At 37.3% G+C, this 14550-nt stretch overlaps 1 pseudogene; it reads left to right on the top strand.

Annotated features, from left to right (window-relative positions):
• Positions 1-14550, top strand: part of LOC103736672 — a 38767-nt pseudogene that overhangs the window by 6503 nt on the left and 17714 nt on the right.

The raw sequence follows: 14550 nt of genomic DNA, 5'->3' as shown, positions 1-14550 counted from the left end.
TGATATAAAATTATGCTTTTTTGTACCTATATTACATTTATTTATGTTATATGTAAGCTCTGACATTTGTGTGGAATGCTTATTACTAAATATAGCTGTTCTTTTGTACATCATTTACTTTGAATTCTTTTTTTTTTCTTTTATCTGTTTCTGTGATGGTTAATCTTCTTTGTTAACTTCCAAGATCTGGAATCCTCTAAGAAGCACATCTCTGGGAGGGTTTTTGAGGATGTTTCCCATGTTTCCAGAGACATCTAACTGACTAGGGAAGACCATTCCTCAGTGTGGGTGACACCATTCCATAGGCTGAGGTCCTAGACTGAATAAAAATGGAGAAAGCAAGGTCTGCATCATCATTCATTTCTGTTCTCTCTGCTTCCTGTGGATACAATGTGATCAGCTGCTTCATGTTCCCACCAGCGGGACTTCCCCAACAGGAGGAACTGCACAATCAAACAATAAATGGAAAAGAATATTTTTTTTCCTTAAATCACTTTTGTTTCGTCCTTAAGTTGCTTCTGTCAGGTATTTTCTCACAGCAATTAGAAAAACAAAAAAAACAATTTCCTAGTGAATTGTTTCTTATTTACTTGGAGAGACAGTATCTTACAGGCATGGGACTCTTGGTGGGCTGAGTGGGCTGATGAACCCACACTAAAGCACATTTGGGGATACAAATCAGACTATAGGATAGGACTTAACATATATGACAGAAATCTGAAATCTGGTTGGGGACTATGGAGGTGGGAAGGAGGGAGAAATATAATTTAAATTAAGATCTATTGATGAAATGCACAAAAAATAAAAATTAGGAAAAAAGAGAAAAATAATAAAAAAATTAAATTATAAAAAATGACAGCAATGTTGAACTGGGAAAGGGGGAATACTTATTCACTGCTAATGGGTGTGTGAACTGGTACAGCCACTATATAAATCAGTATGGAGCTTCTTCAAAAAGCTAAAAATAGGTCTACATATGATCTACTCATACCACTCTTGGGCATATTCCTGTAGGACTCCTACTGCATAGGACATTACTGAAGAAACTATTCATCCATGTTCATTGCTGTTCTATTCACAATAAACAGGAAATGGAAACAACTTAGATATCCATCAACTGATCAATGGATAAAGAAAATGTGGTATATTTACACAGTGGAATACTATTCAGCTCTTAAGGAAAATAAAATTCTGGGCACAAGAGGGCATTTGCATATATGAACACACAGAGGCTGTAACCGCATGTACAAGACCTGTACAGGCTATGACCAGACAGAATTATCAGCATGGAAATGGGATGTGGGCACAAAGTCCCATAGCTTCAGAGCTACTTGTGACAATTGATAGCTTCTGGAAGAGGGAGAGTCAGTTTTCTTTAAGAGTGTGGCTGTGTGACTCCTGGTAGGCTGGCCACACACCAAGGGTTGGACCCACACTACAGTGTGTTTGGGCAACACAAACCAGACTTAATTTTTTAAAATAATTTGGGTGAGGGACTGGAGAGAATGCTCAGTGGTAAAGAACACTGGTTGTTCTTGCAGAAGACCTGGGTTTGAATCCCAGCACCCGCATGGCAGCTAACAACTGTGTGTAACTCCAGTCCCAGGGGCTCTGACAGCCTCTTCTGACCACCGTGGGCATTGCATGACACGGGTGCACTTACCTACATGCAGGCAATACACACATACATACATATTAAAAATAATAAATAAAATAAAAAAAATTTGGGTGGGTAGGGAGGTGGAGGTTCATCTGGGAGGAGATGGGGGAGAGGCGATAGATATGATCAAAATACATTGTATGAAATCTTCAGAGAATCAATAAAAAGTTTTAAAATTTAATTAGCAAATATCCATTGTACAAAATGATGGGCTTTATTTTGACCTTTTTGTACATGTATTTAATGAACTTTGTTCATAACCACCTTCTCCTAACCCTCTCTTTGCCTTCCCTTCCCTTCCTGCTGTTTCTCTTCTGTGATGTGACTAGATAGACCACAGGCCATGGGGGAGAGCCTAATACTATTACTTTGCTAGATAGACATAGTATTAATGTGACTCCTAATGACTTATTGCTATTCCCACAGATTAATGCATCTCTCAATTCTTACCACAGAAGCATCCTCATGTACCAGATAGTGATGAACACAGAAACATACAACTGGCAAATGTTCAGGGAATAAGAGACTGTAGATTTATTTTTCCTGAATTGAATACCTCTATCCAACTTCCCTAACCAAACTGAATCCACATGTAGAAGAATGAAATTAGGCCTGTATTCATCCCCCTGAACTAAAGTCAAACTCCAAACGAATCAAAGACCTCAATGTAAAATCTGAACAAGCAAACAAACAAAACCCACAATCAATCAAGCAAAATCTTCAACAGTCATACATCAGATAGAGGACTCCAGAATATATATTTAAAAAAAACTAAAAAAGTTTTAGAAAAAAATTCTTTTTTGAAAAAAAAAGAATTTATAAAACAAATAACCCAATTAAAAAATGGGCTATGTGACTTAATCAGAGAAAAATCCAGCATAGAACTGGAGAAATGGGCAACAGTCCCCAACTCTAGCCAATGAACTATTAGCAACTGATTTATGCCAGGTGACAGAGAGCAGATAGTCTTTAAGGGAGTGACTCTAGATACGCTGACTAGACTCCAGTAGATGAAGGACATCTGGGTACAAACGCTTGACCAGATAGGACTTAACCCAGATTACAGAATGCATAAAATCCAGTGAGGGGCATTTGGGTTGGCACAGATGGGGGAAGGGGTCTAAATTTGATTAAGATGTATTACATGAAATGCACAAAAACTCAATAAAATATTTTTTAAGTGAGCTATCAGTTTGAAGAGAGAGCTCTTAAAAGAAGATATAAAAATAACAAAAGTGTTTAACAGACTTGGTAGTTTTTGTCTCATCCTTTATATATCATAGCAAACCTACACAAACCCTCAGCACTTTCTTAGGCTTTCTTATTTGTTCTATTTTGGAAAATATCGCCATTCCCATATCCTTTTAGTGTCTTTTACATTCTCATTTTCTTTTTTAAATAATTATGAGATTTAATAATATTAATAAAATTTTCCATCTGTTGTGAGAATTCTTTTCCTGGGGCCTGGGGATACTAAGCAATGTTTATCCACTTTTAAGGTTCTAGTGTCAAACCAATGTTTGATTAAAGTTTTCCTGGGAAACCAATGAATTTACTGAGCTTATTTACAGAGATGACTGAGGGGTTGCTGAAGTGTATGAATGACCTGGGGGTATGCACACTGGAAAGCCTTTACCCAGCATGGATCAAGACTTCTCTTCCTAGCCTTCCCCAGATTATATAATTTGGTCCTCCCCAAATCCAGGAGACCATATATGATTACAGACAAATTACACACAGCTGGCTGGGAAGAGTGGCTGGATACTCCAGTGAGGGTCCACTGACCTTGCTTGACCCTCCTTTAATGAAGGAGCACAACTGTTAACAAGCCCAATTTTGATGATGTTTAGCAAGCAGGCACAGCTGAAGTCGAGATGATGGTAGTTTTTTCACACAGAAGAGACTGCTGTACAGTGTCATCTTATTAAAAGAACATGGAATATAAAAGGATTTGGTGCTAGGATCAACAAATGATGGAGAACATACATCTTTTGTTTTTCTGAGTCTGTGTTACATCACTTAGCGTAATAGTTTCTAGATCCATCCACTTACTTGCAAATTTTATTATTTCATCTTTCTTTATTACTAAGTAGAACTCTGTTATGTATACCACATTTTTGTTAAACACTCATCAGCTGAGGGGCACTTAGGTTGCTTCCATTTCTATTGTGAAAATAGCATTAACAAACATATTTGTACAAGTGTCTCTATAATAGGATGAGTCCTTTGGGTATATACCGAGGAGTGGTATAACCGGGTCATATGGTAGGCTCAGTTTTAATTTTTTAAGAGCTCTCCACACTGTTTCCATAGGGGTTGCATGAGTCTGCAATCCCATCAGCAGTGACTGAGCATTCCTCTTTCTCTACATCCTTGCTAGCACTTGTTATTTGTTCTCTTGATCCTAGCCAGTCTGACTGGGGTAAGATGAAACCTTAGGGTAGTTTAATTTGCATTTTCCTAATTATTAATGATGTTGAACACTTTTAAAGATGTTTCTTAGCTGTCTTTATTTCTTCCTTTGAGTACTCTCTGTTTAGATCTTTAGACCATCTTTTAATTGGGTCATTTGGTTTCTCAAGTCTTTGTTTTTTGAGTTCATTATATATTTTGGATGTTAAATCTCTTTCAGAAGTGTCACTGGTGAAGATTTGTTCCCACTTTGTGGGTTTTCTCTTCACTTTTTTGGGTGTTTCTTTTGCTGTACAGAAGCTATTTAGTTTAATGAGGTCCCACTTGTTAACTGCTGATCTAATTCCTGAGCAACTTCTGTCCGATTTAGAAAATTCTTTCTTACACATATATCATGTAATTTACTGCCAATATTTTCTTCTAATAGTTTCAGGGTTTCTAGTTTCACTTTGAGGTCTTTGATCTGTTTGGAGTTGACTTTTGTGCAAGGCAAAAGATAAGGATCTAGTTTCATTCTTCTACAGGTGGAGATCCAGTTTTGCCAGCACCATTTGTTGAAGATGCTATCTTTCCTCCATTGTGTGTTCTCAGCACCTTTGTCAAACATCAGGTGGCTGAAATTGCATGTACTCAGGTTTGAGTCTTCAATGATATTCATTCATCTATGTGTCTATTTTTGTGCCAGTACCTCACTGTTTTTATGACTACAGCTATATAATACACTTTGAGATCTGCTATCATTATCCCCTCAGTGTTGCTCTTTGTGCTCAAGGTTGCTTGGGCTATCCGGGGTCTTTTGTGCTTCCATACAAATTTATGGATGGTTTTTCCTAGTTCTGTGAAGTATGTCATGGGGATTTTGATTGTGATTGCATTGAATCTATACATTGTTTTTGGTAGGGTGGTCATTTTCACAACATTAATTCTTCCAATCCATGAGCATGGGAGTTCCTTCCAACTCCTGGTGTCTTCCTCAATTTTTTTCTTTAATGATTTAAAAATTTCATTTTAGAGCTCTTTGATGTCTTTGGTCAGGTTTATTCCAAGTTATTTATTTATTGTGAATGGGAGCATTTCCCTGTATTCTTTCTCCAATTGCTTGTTATTGGTATATAGAAAGACCGTTGATTTTTGTAGACTGATTTTATAACTTGCCACTATACTCAAAGTGTTGATCAGTTCTAGGAGTTTTCTAATGGAACTTTTAGCATCTCTTAGCTATAGCATCATATTGTCCACACAAAAGTGATGGTTTAACCTCTTCTTTTGCAATTAGTACTCCTTTAATTTTTATCTCTTGTCTTATTGCTCTAGCAAGAGTTTCAAGCACTATGTTTGAAAAGGAGTGGATATAGTGGACATCCTTGTCTGGTTCCTGATTTTAATGGGAATGCTTCCAGTTTTTCTCCATTTTGCTTAATGTTGCCTGTGGGTTTGTTGTATATAGCTTTAATTATGTTGAGGTATTTTCCCTCCAGTCTGATTCCCTTTAGAATTTTTATCATGAATGCATATCAGATTTTGTCAAAAGCCCTTTCTGCATTTCTTGAGATGAGGATGTGGTTCTTGTTTTTGGGTCCATTTATATGATTAATGATATTTATTGACTTGCATATATCGAACAATCCCTGAATCTCTGGAATAAAGCCTACTTGATCATGGGCTTTTGATGTACATCTGTATGTGGTTTGCAAGTTTCCTTGAGGATATTTTCATCTATGTTCATTTAGGTTATGGGTCTACTGTTTTATTTTTTGGTTGTGCCTTTGCTTGGTTTGGGAATTAGAGTGATGTTGGCTTCATAGAAGGAATTTGGGAGTTCTCCTTCTGTTTCTATTTTTTTGAAAAATTTAAGTAGTATTGGTTGGAGGTCTTCCTTAAATGTCTGGTAGAATTCTGCTGTAAATCTACCTGTATCTGGGCTTTTTTTAGTCCAGAGACTTTGTATTATTGTTTCAATTTCCGTGTATGTTATGGGTTTGTTTAAACTTTTGATCTCTTCTTGGTTTAACTGTGGTGTTTCCCATGATTTTAGATTTCTTTTAGATTTTCAAATTTAGTAGAGTACAGGTTTTTAAAATATTCCCTTAAAATGTATCTTTTGGGTGTCTGTTGTGACGTTTCCCCTTTCATCTCTGATTTTATTGATTCGGATTTGCTCTTTCTTTCTTTTAGTTAACTGGGCTAAGGGTCTGTCTATCTTGTTTAGGTTTTCAAAGAACCAGCTCTTAGATTCATTGATTCTTTGTGTTGTTTTCTTTGTTTCTATTTCATTGATTTCTGCTCTGATTTTTGTCATTTCTTCTCTTCTGCTGTGTTTGTGTTTCATTTGTTCTTGCCTTTCCAGTGTCTTGAGTTGCAATGTTAGGTCATTTATTTGGGTTCTTTCTAATTTTTTAATGTAGGCACTTGCAGCTATAAACTTCCCTCTTAGGACTGCTTTTAAAGTGTCCCAGAGGTTTGGTTGTATTGTATTGTCCTTTTCATGGAATTCCAGGAATTCTTTTATTTCTTTCTTAATTTATTGTTGGACACACTCATTGTTTAGGAGTGTGTTGTTTAATCGCCATGAGTTCCTGTAGTGACTAGGGCTTCTTCAAGGACTGATTTTGAACTTTATTGCATTGTGGTCTGATAGAACGCATGGAATTCTTTCAATATTTTTGTATTTGTTGAGGTTTGTTTTGTGCCCCAGCATGTGGTCAGTTTTTGAGAAAGTTCCATGGGGTGCTGAGTAGAAAGGGTATTCTTTGGTGCTTGGGTGGAATATTCAAAATATGTTAAGTCCATTTGATGTATGGTATTGTTTAATTCAGATGTCTGTTTATTCTTTGTCTATTTGCTCTGTCTAATGAAGACAGTGGGGTATTGAAGTCCCCTACTACTACTGAGTTGGGGTTAATCTGTGTCCTAAAGTCTTGTGTTGTTTTTATGAATTTGGGTGCACCAGAGTTTGGTGCATATATGTTCAGGATTATTATATCTTGTTGGTTAATTGTTCCTCTGATTAGAATGAAGTGACCCTCCTTGTCTCTTCTGATTAGTTTTACCTGGAAATCTATTTTGTCAGATATTAGAATTGCTTCCCCTGGCTGTTTCTTAGTGCCATTTGCTTGGAATATTCTTTTCCATCCTTTCACCTTGAGGCAGTGCCTGTCCTTGAAGGTGAGATGGGTTTCTTACAGACAGCAAAAGATGGATTTTGTTTCTTAATTCATTCACTTAGCCTGTGTATTTTGACTGGGGGGGGGTTCAGTACATTGATTTAAAGTTATTATTGAAAGATGTGTATTGGTTGCCATCATTTTGATTGTGGTTTGTGTTCATTGTCTAATTTTGTGTTTCCTCAATTATACCTTTATTTATTTTCTTTTGTTGCTCCTGGGGTATAGTCATTTCTCTTGCCACTCTTTGTATTGCTTCAAGTATTCTTTGAAGGGATGGTTTCATGGACATGTATTCTTTCAGGCTATTTGTGTCATGGAGGATTTTTCTTTCCCTTTCAATTGTATTAGATGTTTTGGCTGGGTAGAATATTCTGGACTGGCATCTATTGTCATGTAGAACTGGAGATACCTTGGTCCAGGCTCTTCTGGCTTTCATAGATTGCATTGGTAAGTCAGCTGTAATTTTGATGGGTTTTCCTTTGTTTGTGACTTTTTGTTTTTCTTTTGTTGCTTTCAGTATTCTCTCTTTGTTCTGTACATTTAGTGTTTTTACCATGATATGTCATGGGGAGTTTCTGTTCTGGTCCTGTCTCTTTGGTGTTCTATGTGCTGCTTGTATTTGCATGGGGATGTCTTTTTTTTAATTTTGGGAAACTCTTCTATAATCTTATCATTAATCTGAAATTCTTCTCCTTCCTCTATGCCTACTTCTCAGCCCCTATGCCAAAGGGAGGCTGGAACAGGCACTCTGGCAGTCTGCTGATATCTCAGCTTTATACTACCAAATGGCAGAGATCTGCCCCTGGGAATAGTGGCACTTTTATCTTGGGAGTAATCAATCACTCTCAATTGGACTTAAAGACTGCTCAGTGGGAGTGAACACATGGGTGATACTGTAAACATAGCCAAATACACATGGCTGGATAGATCATAGACCCTAGAGAAAGGCCTACTTTTGTCCCATATCTAATCCATTTTAATTTCATATGTTATTATAAATATGGGGCCTTATATTTACAGACAACTGTACCATTTACTAATCATCAAATAAGTTGTTTTTTTTTTTTTTTACCACAGACAGGGAAAATTACAAAGTTCCACAACTCATCAAACAATGAGAATAAGTAAATGTGAGATGTCCAGCTATAAATCACACATTTATAACACACTCTCTAATGCAATAGAACACGTATATCAAACCTCTGCCACCCAAGGCTCAGGGACCATTGTGGAAAAGTGGGTGGAAAGAGTGTAAGAACCAGAGATGTTGGATGACCATAAGGAAGCAAACAGGAATGTGAACTTCTGATTTTTCCTTGAACTCTACCAGACCCTTTACAGGAAAACCTGATTAATGAGGTCATCCTGGTGTCCTATATCTGCATTGTCATTGACATCCTGAGGATCTGCTGTGCCAATGAGAGGCACAAAACCTTTTCCAACTGCCCTTCACACCTGGCTGCCTCCATCTTTTACAAGACCCTCTTCTTTTTATATTTCCATCTGAGCTCCTGCTTCTTCCTGGGTGTCAATAAAGTGATGTCACTGTTTTGCACAGTGGTAATTTCTATGTTTAATCTTCTTATTTACAGCTTGATCAGCAAGGAGGTAAAAGAGTCATTCTGAAAAAATGACAGAAAAGTAGAGTTTTATTGTAGTCAGATAAGCTAGAACTCAAAGTGTCCTAAAACCTGAGAGATACTTAATATCTAATAAAGCCAAGACCCTTGGACTGAGTATTCTAGAAACTAAACTTATTTTTTATTATTTTTATGTCATTGATAATTCCTACAGTTTCTTGTCAATTTATTACTTTATTTTTATTATCATACGAGAATGAGATTTTGAACTTTAAATTGAGGTGAGTATGGAAGCCCACAACTGGTCAATGTACAGAGAACAAGAGGCTGTAGAGTGCTTATCCCTGAATAGGACACCTATACCAAACTTCTGTCTCCAAAGGTTCAGGGATAATTTGGAAGAAGGGATGGAAAGACTATAAGAGCCAGAGATGGTGGATAACTAGAAGTCAGCAAAGTCTTCCTGACAGGTAGACAGTTACTCGCATGAACTCACAGGAATGGTGGCAGCCATGCACAAGACCAGTATAAGCTCAAACCAAAAAAATCCCAGCATAGACATGAGGAAGTGTGTAAGAAATTCCATACCAAACTAAGGAACTTTTGGCATCTGATGGCTGCTCAGAGGAGGAGAGAATGTTTCTTTCAAGGATGGGACCAGGCTCCAGTGGATGGACTTACACAGACAGATGTTTGAGGACACAAATAAGACTCTGTAGGGATTATATATACATTAAATTGAGTGAGGGGCAATAAGGTGAAATGTGAATTGGGAAGGAGATCTAAAATCCACAAAATTATATTGAATGAAAATAAAAAAACTAAATAAAAAATAGAAACTTAAAATTGAGGAAACTAGTTTTTAGGATCCCCCAAATTAAGAAAGTATTGTCAATGTTTGTGGCCAGGCAATCAAGGCTCATTGCTAAATGCCAAGTAAATGGAACTGCATAATGAATGAAGCTAGTGGTACCTTAGTTGTGATTTTGGGGCAGTCTCTTCCCTCTATTTTCTTCAAAGTTGCTCTTGAGGTCTTTAAAGCACAAACAGTTATAAGTGTTATTCTGGTAAGATGTAACCAGGACACTTTCTAAAACTATAATTATATTTGAAGTAGATATTTTATGAAGATCTACTTCAAGGAGCATTTGGTGGTCAGAACAATTTGTTAGGAGTTTTTCTTCTTTAACACATAGTTTACACGTGGAAAATAAATAATGCATTGCAATTGTTTAATGAAATGATAGTCCTTTCTCTATTACTGATTGTTGCTTCATAGATAAGACAATAATTATTATTTTACAGAGGATAAATCTGGTAGCCAGGGCCAATCAGCTCATCTCCTAACTATCAATATGGCTTCATTTTCCCATTTCCATGTGACATTCTTTCTGTTATTGCTCTGTGATTATTTAATTAAGCACAGCAACTAACTCAAGAGGTGAGGGGATCAAATATATGCATTTACAGATATAAAACTCATTGAAAAACCACATTCTGCCTTTCTCTGAAGATCTTCTTTGAGAGTCATGTCCTTTCAGTTTGCACACTGTGAAGGCTCCAAGGAGCCGTTAATGTTCTCAAATCATTTTTGGCTTGTTCCTTCACCATGCTTTCCACCAGTCTGTGTCATAAAATGACAGGGGGCTAGATTAAAATATATTTTATTCAGAAAGGAGAGAAAGGGGAACAAATAATGTTGCAATTGTTAGTTCAACAAATTTTTATATATGTCTGTTATGGCTCACACAAGTTATTGGGTATTATACATTAGGAATAAAAGTCCTTAAGGAAGCAAAAAACAAGTAGAGAAGAAAATAAAGCAATTAAGCAGAAAATTAAAAGATAATTATGTATCTTTCTGTAAGTAAAGATATCAGGAAACCAACATCTGCTATACAATCTGGCATTTAGAAAGGATGGTTTGTTTAACAAGGTCATTGTATAAGTTACTTTTCTGTTGCTGTGATAGAAACACCATGACCAAGGGAACTTATAAAAGAAAGAGCTTATTTATCTTATACTTCAAAAGGGGCAAGAGTCAGTCCATTGTGGTGGGGAAGCATGGTGGCAGAGGTGATGGGAGGAGGAGAGGAAACTAAACTCTCACATTTTCAAGCAGGCACAGAACACAAGAGAGGATTGACAAGGCTTAAGAACTCTCTAAGCCTGTCCCCAGTGATGTGCTTTCTCTACTTGGGGACAGAATGTCAGAATACTTGGAACCTATGAGAAACAATCTCAAACCACTACATTCCACTCCCTGGCTACCATAGTCTCATGACCACATAAAATGCAAGCACATTTAGTTCAACCTTAAAAGCCACCATAATCTTTATCAGTCTTAATACTATTCAAAAGTTCACAGTCTCTTTTGAGACTCAAGGCAATCTCTTAATTGTAAACTCCTGTAAAATAAAAAACAAGTTACATGCTTCCAACACATAATGGAACTGAGTACATATTTCCATTCCAAAAGGGAGGAATAGGGATATAGTGAGGAAATACTGGACCAAAACAGAACTGAAAATGAACATGGAAAATACCAAATCTAGTAGCTCCTTGTCTGTCTTCTGGGATTTTACTTCCAAAGGGCTTAGATCACTCAGTCCCTCCAGCTTTGCTGCATGCAACATACATTTCTCTATTGGTAGGACTCCCTGCATACAGTTCTCATTTGCAGAAGTCTCATAGCTCTGGCATCTTAAAGTCTTCTTGGGGGTCTACACTGACAACTAAGCTTCACTTTCACAGCTTCATGCAATGGCCTATCAGGGCCTCTTGACTTGTGAGGGCTTTCTTTATGTAGGGATGATCCTGCTGCACGCTGTCTGGCCTTGGTGACCCTCTGAAACTGCAGAAGAAGAACTGCTGAACTCCGTCACACTTCATCTTTCATGCCTCTAAAGCCAGGCCCAGGTGAATGACACTGTTAAACTTTCCTGCAAGTTTGGGATGGATTCCAGCATGCTTCATTCACTTTCTCAACTTTTCTCTGTAGTGTTTTTCTAGTAGAAAACCCCTGCAGCATTTTTCTTTCTCAAGTTCGAGTCTTAGCTGGGTGTAGTCTTGCCCTGGACACACCGTTTCCAATGTTTAAGTATAAATTTCTAGGCCTTTCCTTAATCACTTTAATCTCCTTATCAAAAGTATGTCCTCCTTCAACCCAGGTCTTGGTTCCAACATTGATCTTTCTAGTGCTATTTTTCAATGCAAATTGTATATTCTGCTTTCTTTCTGCTCCAGTTGCTCTTTTTCACTTTGGCTTTGCATAGTATTCACCATTTATAGCCACACCACCATTTCTAACTAGGGTTGTCTTGAAATTTCCTCCACCAAAGAAATTAATTCATCGTTTTTTAACTTAGTTTCAGGTAGGCTTTTAGGTTGTTAGGAAACAGTAGCCAGACTCTGCCAAAATATTCCATTTGCTGTTAAGTCCTTATTTCCCTAAGGAACTACATAGTTCTCAGCGCTACTTTATTTCAGCCTCCTACTATAATGGTCCATTAAGCTCTACTTACAGCAATCAACATCTTTTCTAGTGCAAACGTCCAAAGTCTTCCACTCAGTCAAGTTCTTTACACCCAATAGCCCACTCTCTGGTGCCAGTTTCTGAATTAGTTACTTTTCTGTTGCTGTTATAAAATACCTTGAGTAAGGGACCTTAAAAAAGGGTTTATTTGAGCTTATGGTTCCAGGGGAATTAGAGTCTATCATCGTGTGGAAGTATGGTGGCAGGAGATGGTTAGAGCAGGAACATAAAGCAGGGTCCTACATCACTAGTTAGGCACAGGAAGTAGAGAGTGACTGGAGATCTGGTAAGGCTAAAAACTCTCTAAGCCGACCAGTAGTGATGTGCTTCCTCCAGCTTTGTCAAACTTTCTAAGGCCTCTCAAAACAGCACCACCAACTGGGGACAAAATGTTTGAATACTATGGGGAATAGTCTTACTTAAACCACCACAAGTGGTCTTCAAGGCCAGCAGTGTGTGGCAAATAAATTTATTTTTATTCTTTCTTAAGTGCTTATATGCTTATATGTTTTCTAAGTTTTTCCTAAGTCAAGTATGCTCATTTAAAACTACTTGTTAGTAACAAGTACTTTATTCTCCAATGATAATACTATTATCATGCATATTTTTGTGTTTTTATTGAATTTTTGTGCATTTCATACAAAACATTTTAATTACCTTTATACCACTCCCCCATCTGTACCCTCTGTAGACCTACCCCCACCAGATTTCATGCATTCTGTCATATATATTAAGGCCTTTCAAGTCAAGTTAATATACTCAGATGTCTCTTAGTACAAGTTAATTTACTGGGGTGTAATCAGCCTTTTTAGTGTCTTTCCCTTAAAGAAGATCAAATCTCCCTCACCTTGTAGTAACGAGCTGCAAATAGTTCTTTGGCTAAGATTGAGGCTTTCTGCCCATTTCTCAAGTTTTATGGTGAATTTTTGTCTGATTGAGTTTGTGTTGGTCTTGTGCAGGCTGACAACATCATTGTAGGTTCATATGATCAAGGTCCCAGGAACCCTCAAGATTCTATTTTTATATGGTCATGCACCTCTTCTCCTGGCTCTCACAATCTTTCTGCACTCTCATCCACAATGGTCTCTGAACCCTGGTTGGGTGAAGTTTAATATAGGATTCCCATCTAGGTACACATAATCTGCATACTCTTATTCTCTGTGCTTTGGCCATTTGTGGCCTTTTGTATTCATTGCACTCTGTTGTATGAAGGAGATTCATTGATGCAAATTAACAGATACATTAGCAATCATTCTACCCAATGTGTTCCACTGTGTTTCTGAGCCTTAGGTGCAGAAGTTCCATTGTAGATGTACCACTTACGGTTGAGCATCTCACACTTATTCTGTGTGTGACCAGTTGTGGAATTCTGCAATAGTCTCTGTCTGTTGCAAAAGAAGCTTCTATGATGAGTGGTGACTGGGCATATTTCTCTGTAAATATAAGGATCCATATTTAGCACATAGTAAGAAATTGCATTTGTCTAGGGATGTGACAGCTTAATGGATTTTTCTTAGATGTATGACCTCTCCAGTCACATGTATTTGACTATGTTTACAGTACCACATATGTGTTCCCTTCCATTTAGTGGGATTTAAGCCCTATTTGGAAGCTGTTGATTATCTCTAATATTAAAGTACCACTACGGCACAAATATAGTTTGCTGTGATGGTCATTTTTATATTCATTAGGTTTTAAAGCTGGGTTTGGACCATTGATTGATGTTCTCCCTTAGAAGCTTGCATAGTGTTCTCCAAAACTATGAAAGCTTACCCTCAGGGAGATGGCATCCAGGTCAGTTCCAGCTTCATTGCTACAAGCCCTATCTCCAAAGAGTGTCCTGTATCCAGCAATAGGGTCCTCCCTTCAAGTTCTGAAAGGCAATCAAGGGCTGTGACAATATCCTATATAATTTTGGGAGTCTCTTGGACTACCCTGACTGACAAATTGAAGGGAGGTTTTTCCTATCTGGCACTGTCTCTTGTTATATAGACTTAAACTACACACATATACTCATGTAGAGGTATTGTATATATAATTTTTCAGTCTACCCTGACTGACAAATTGAAGGGAGGTTTTTCCTATCTGGCACTGTCTCTTGTTATATAGACTTAAACTACACACATATACTCATGTAGAGGTATTGTATATATAATTTTTCAGTAGAGTTTTGAACCAATACATTTTTCTTTGTTT

Source organism: Nannospalax galili, unplaced genomic scaffold (assembly GCF_000622305.1).
Source record: "Nannospalax galili isolate Female #2095 unplaced genomic scaffold, S.galili_v1.0 scaffold337, whole genome shotgun sequence".
Classification (NCBI taxonomy): domain Eukaryota; kingdom Metazoa; phylum Chordata; class Mammalia; order Rodentia; family Spalacidae; genus Nannospalax; species Nannospalax galili.
This window is presented reverse-complemented; position numbering and strand designations above follow the sequence as displayed.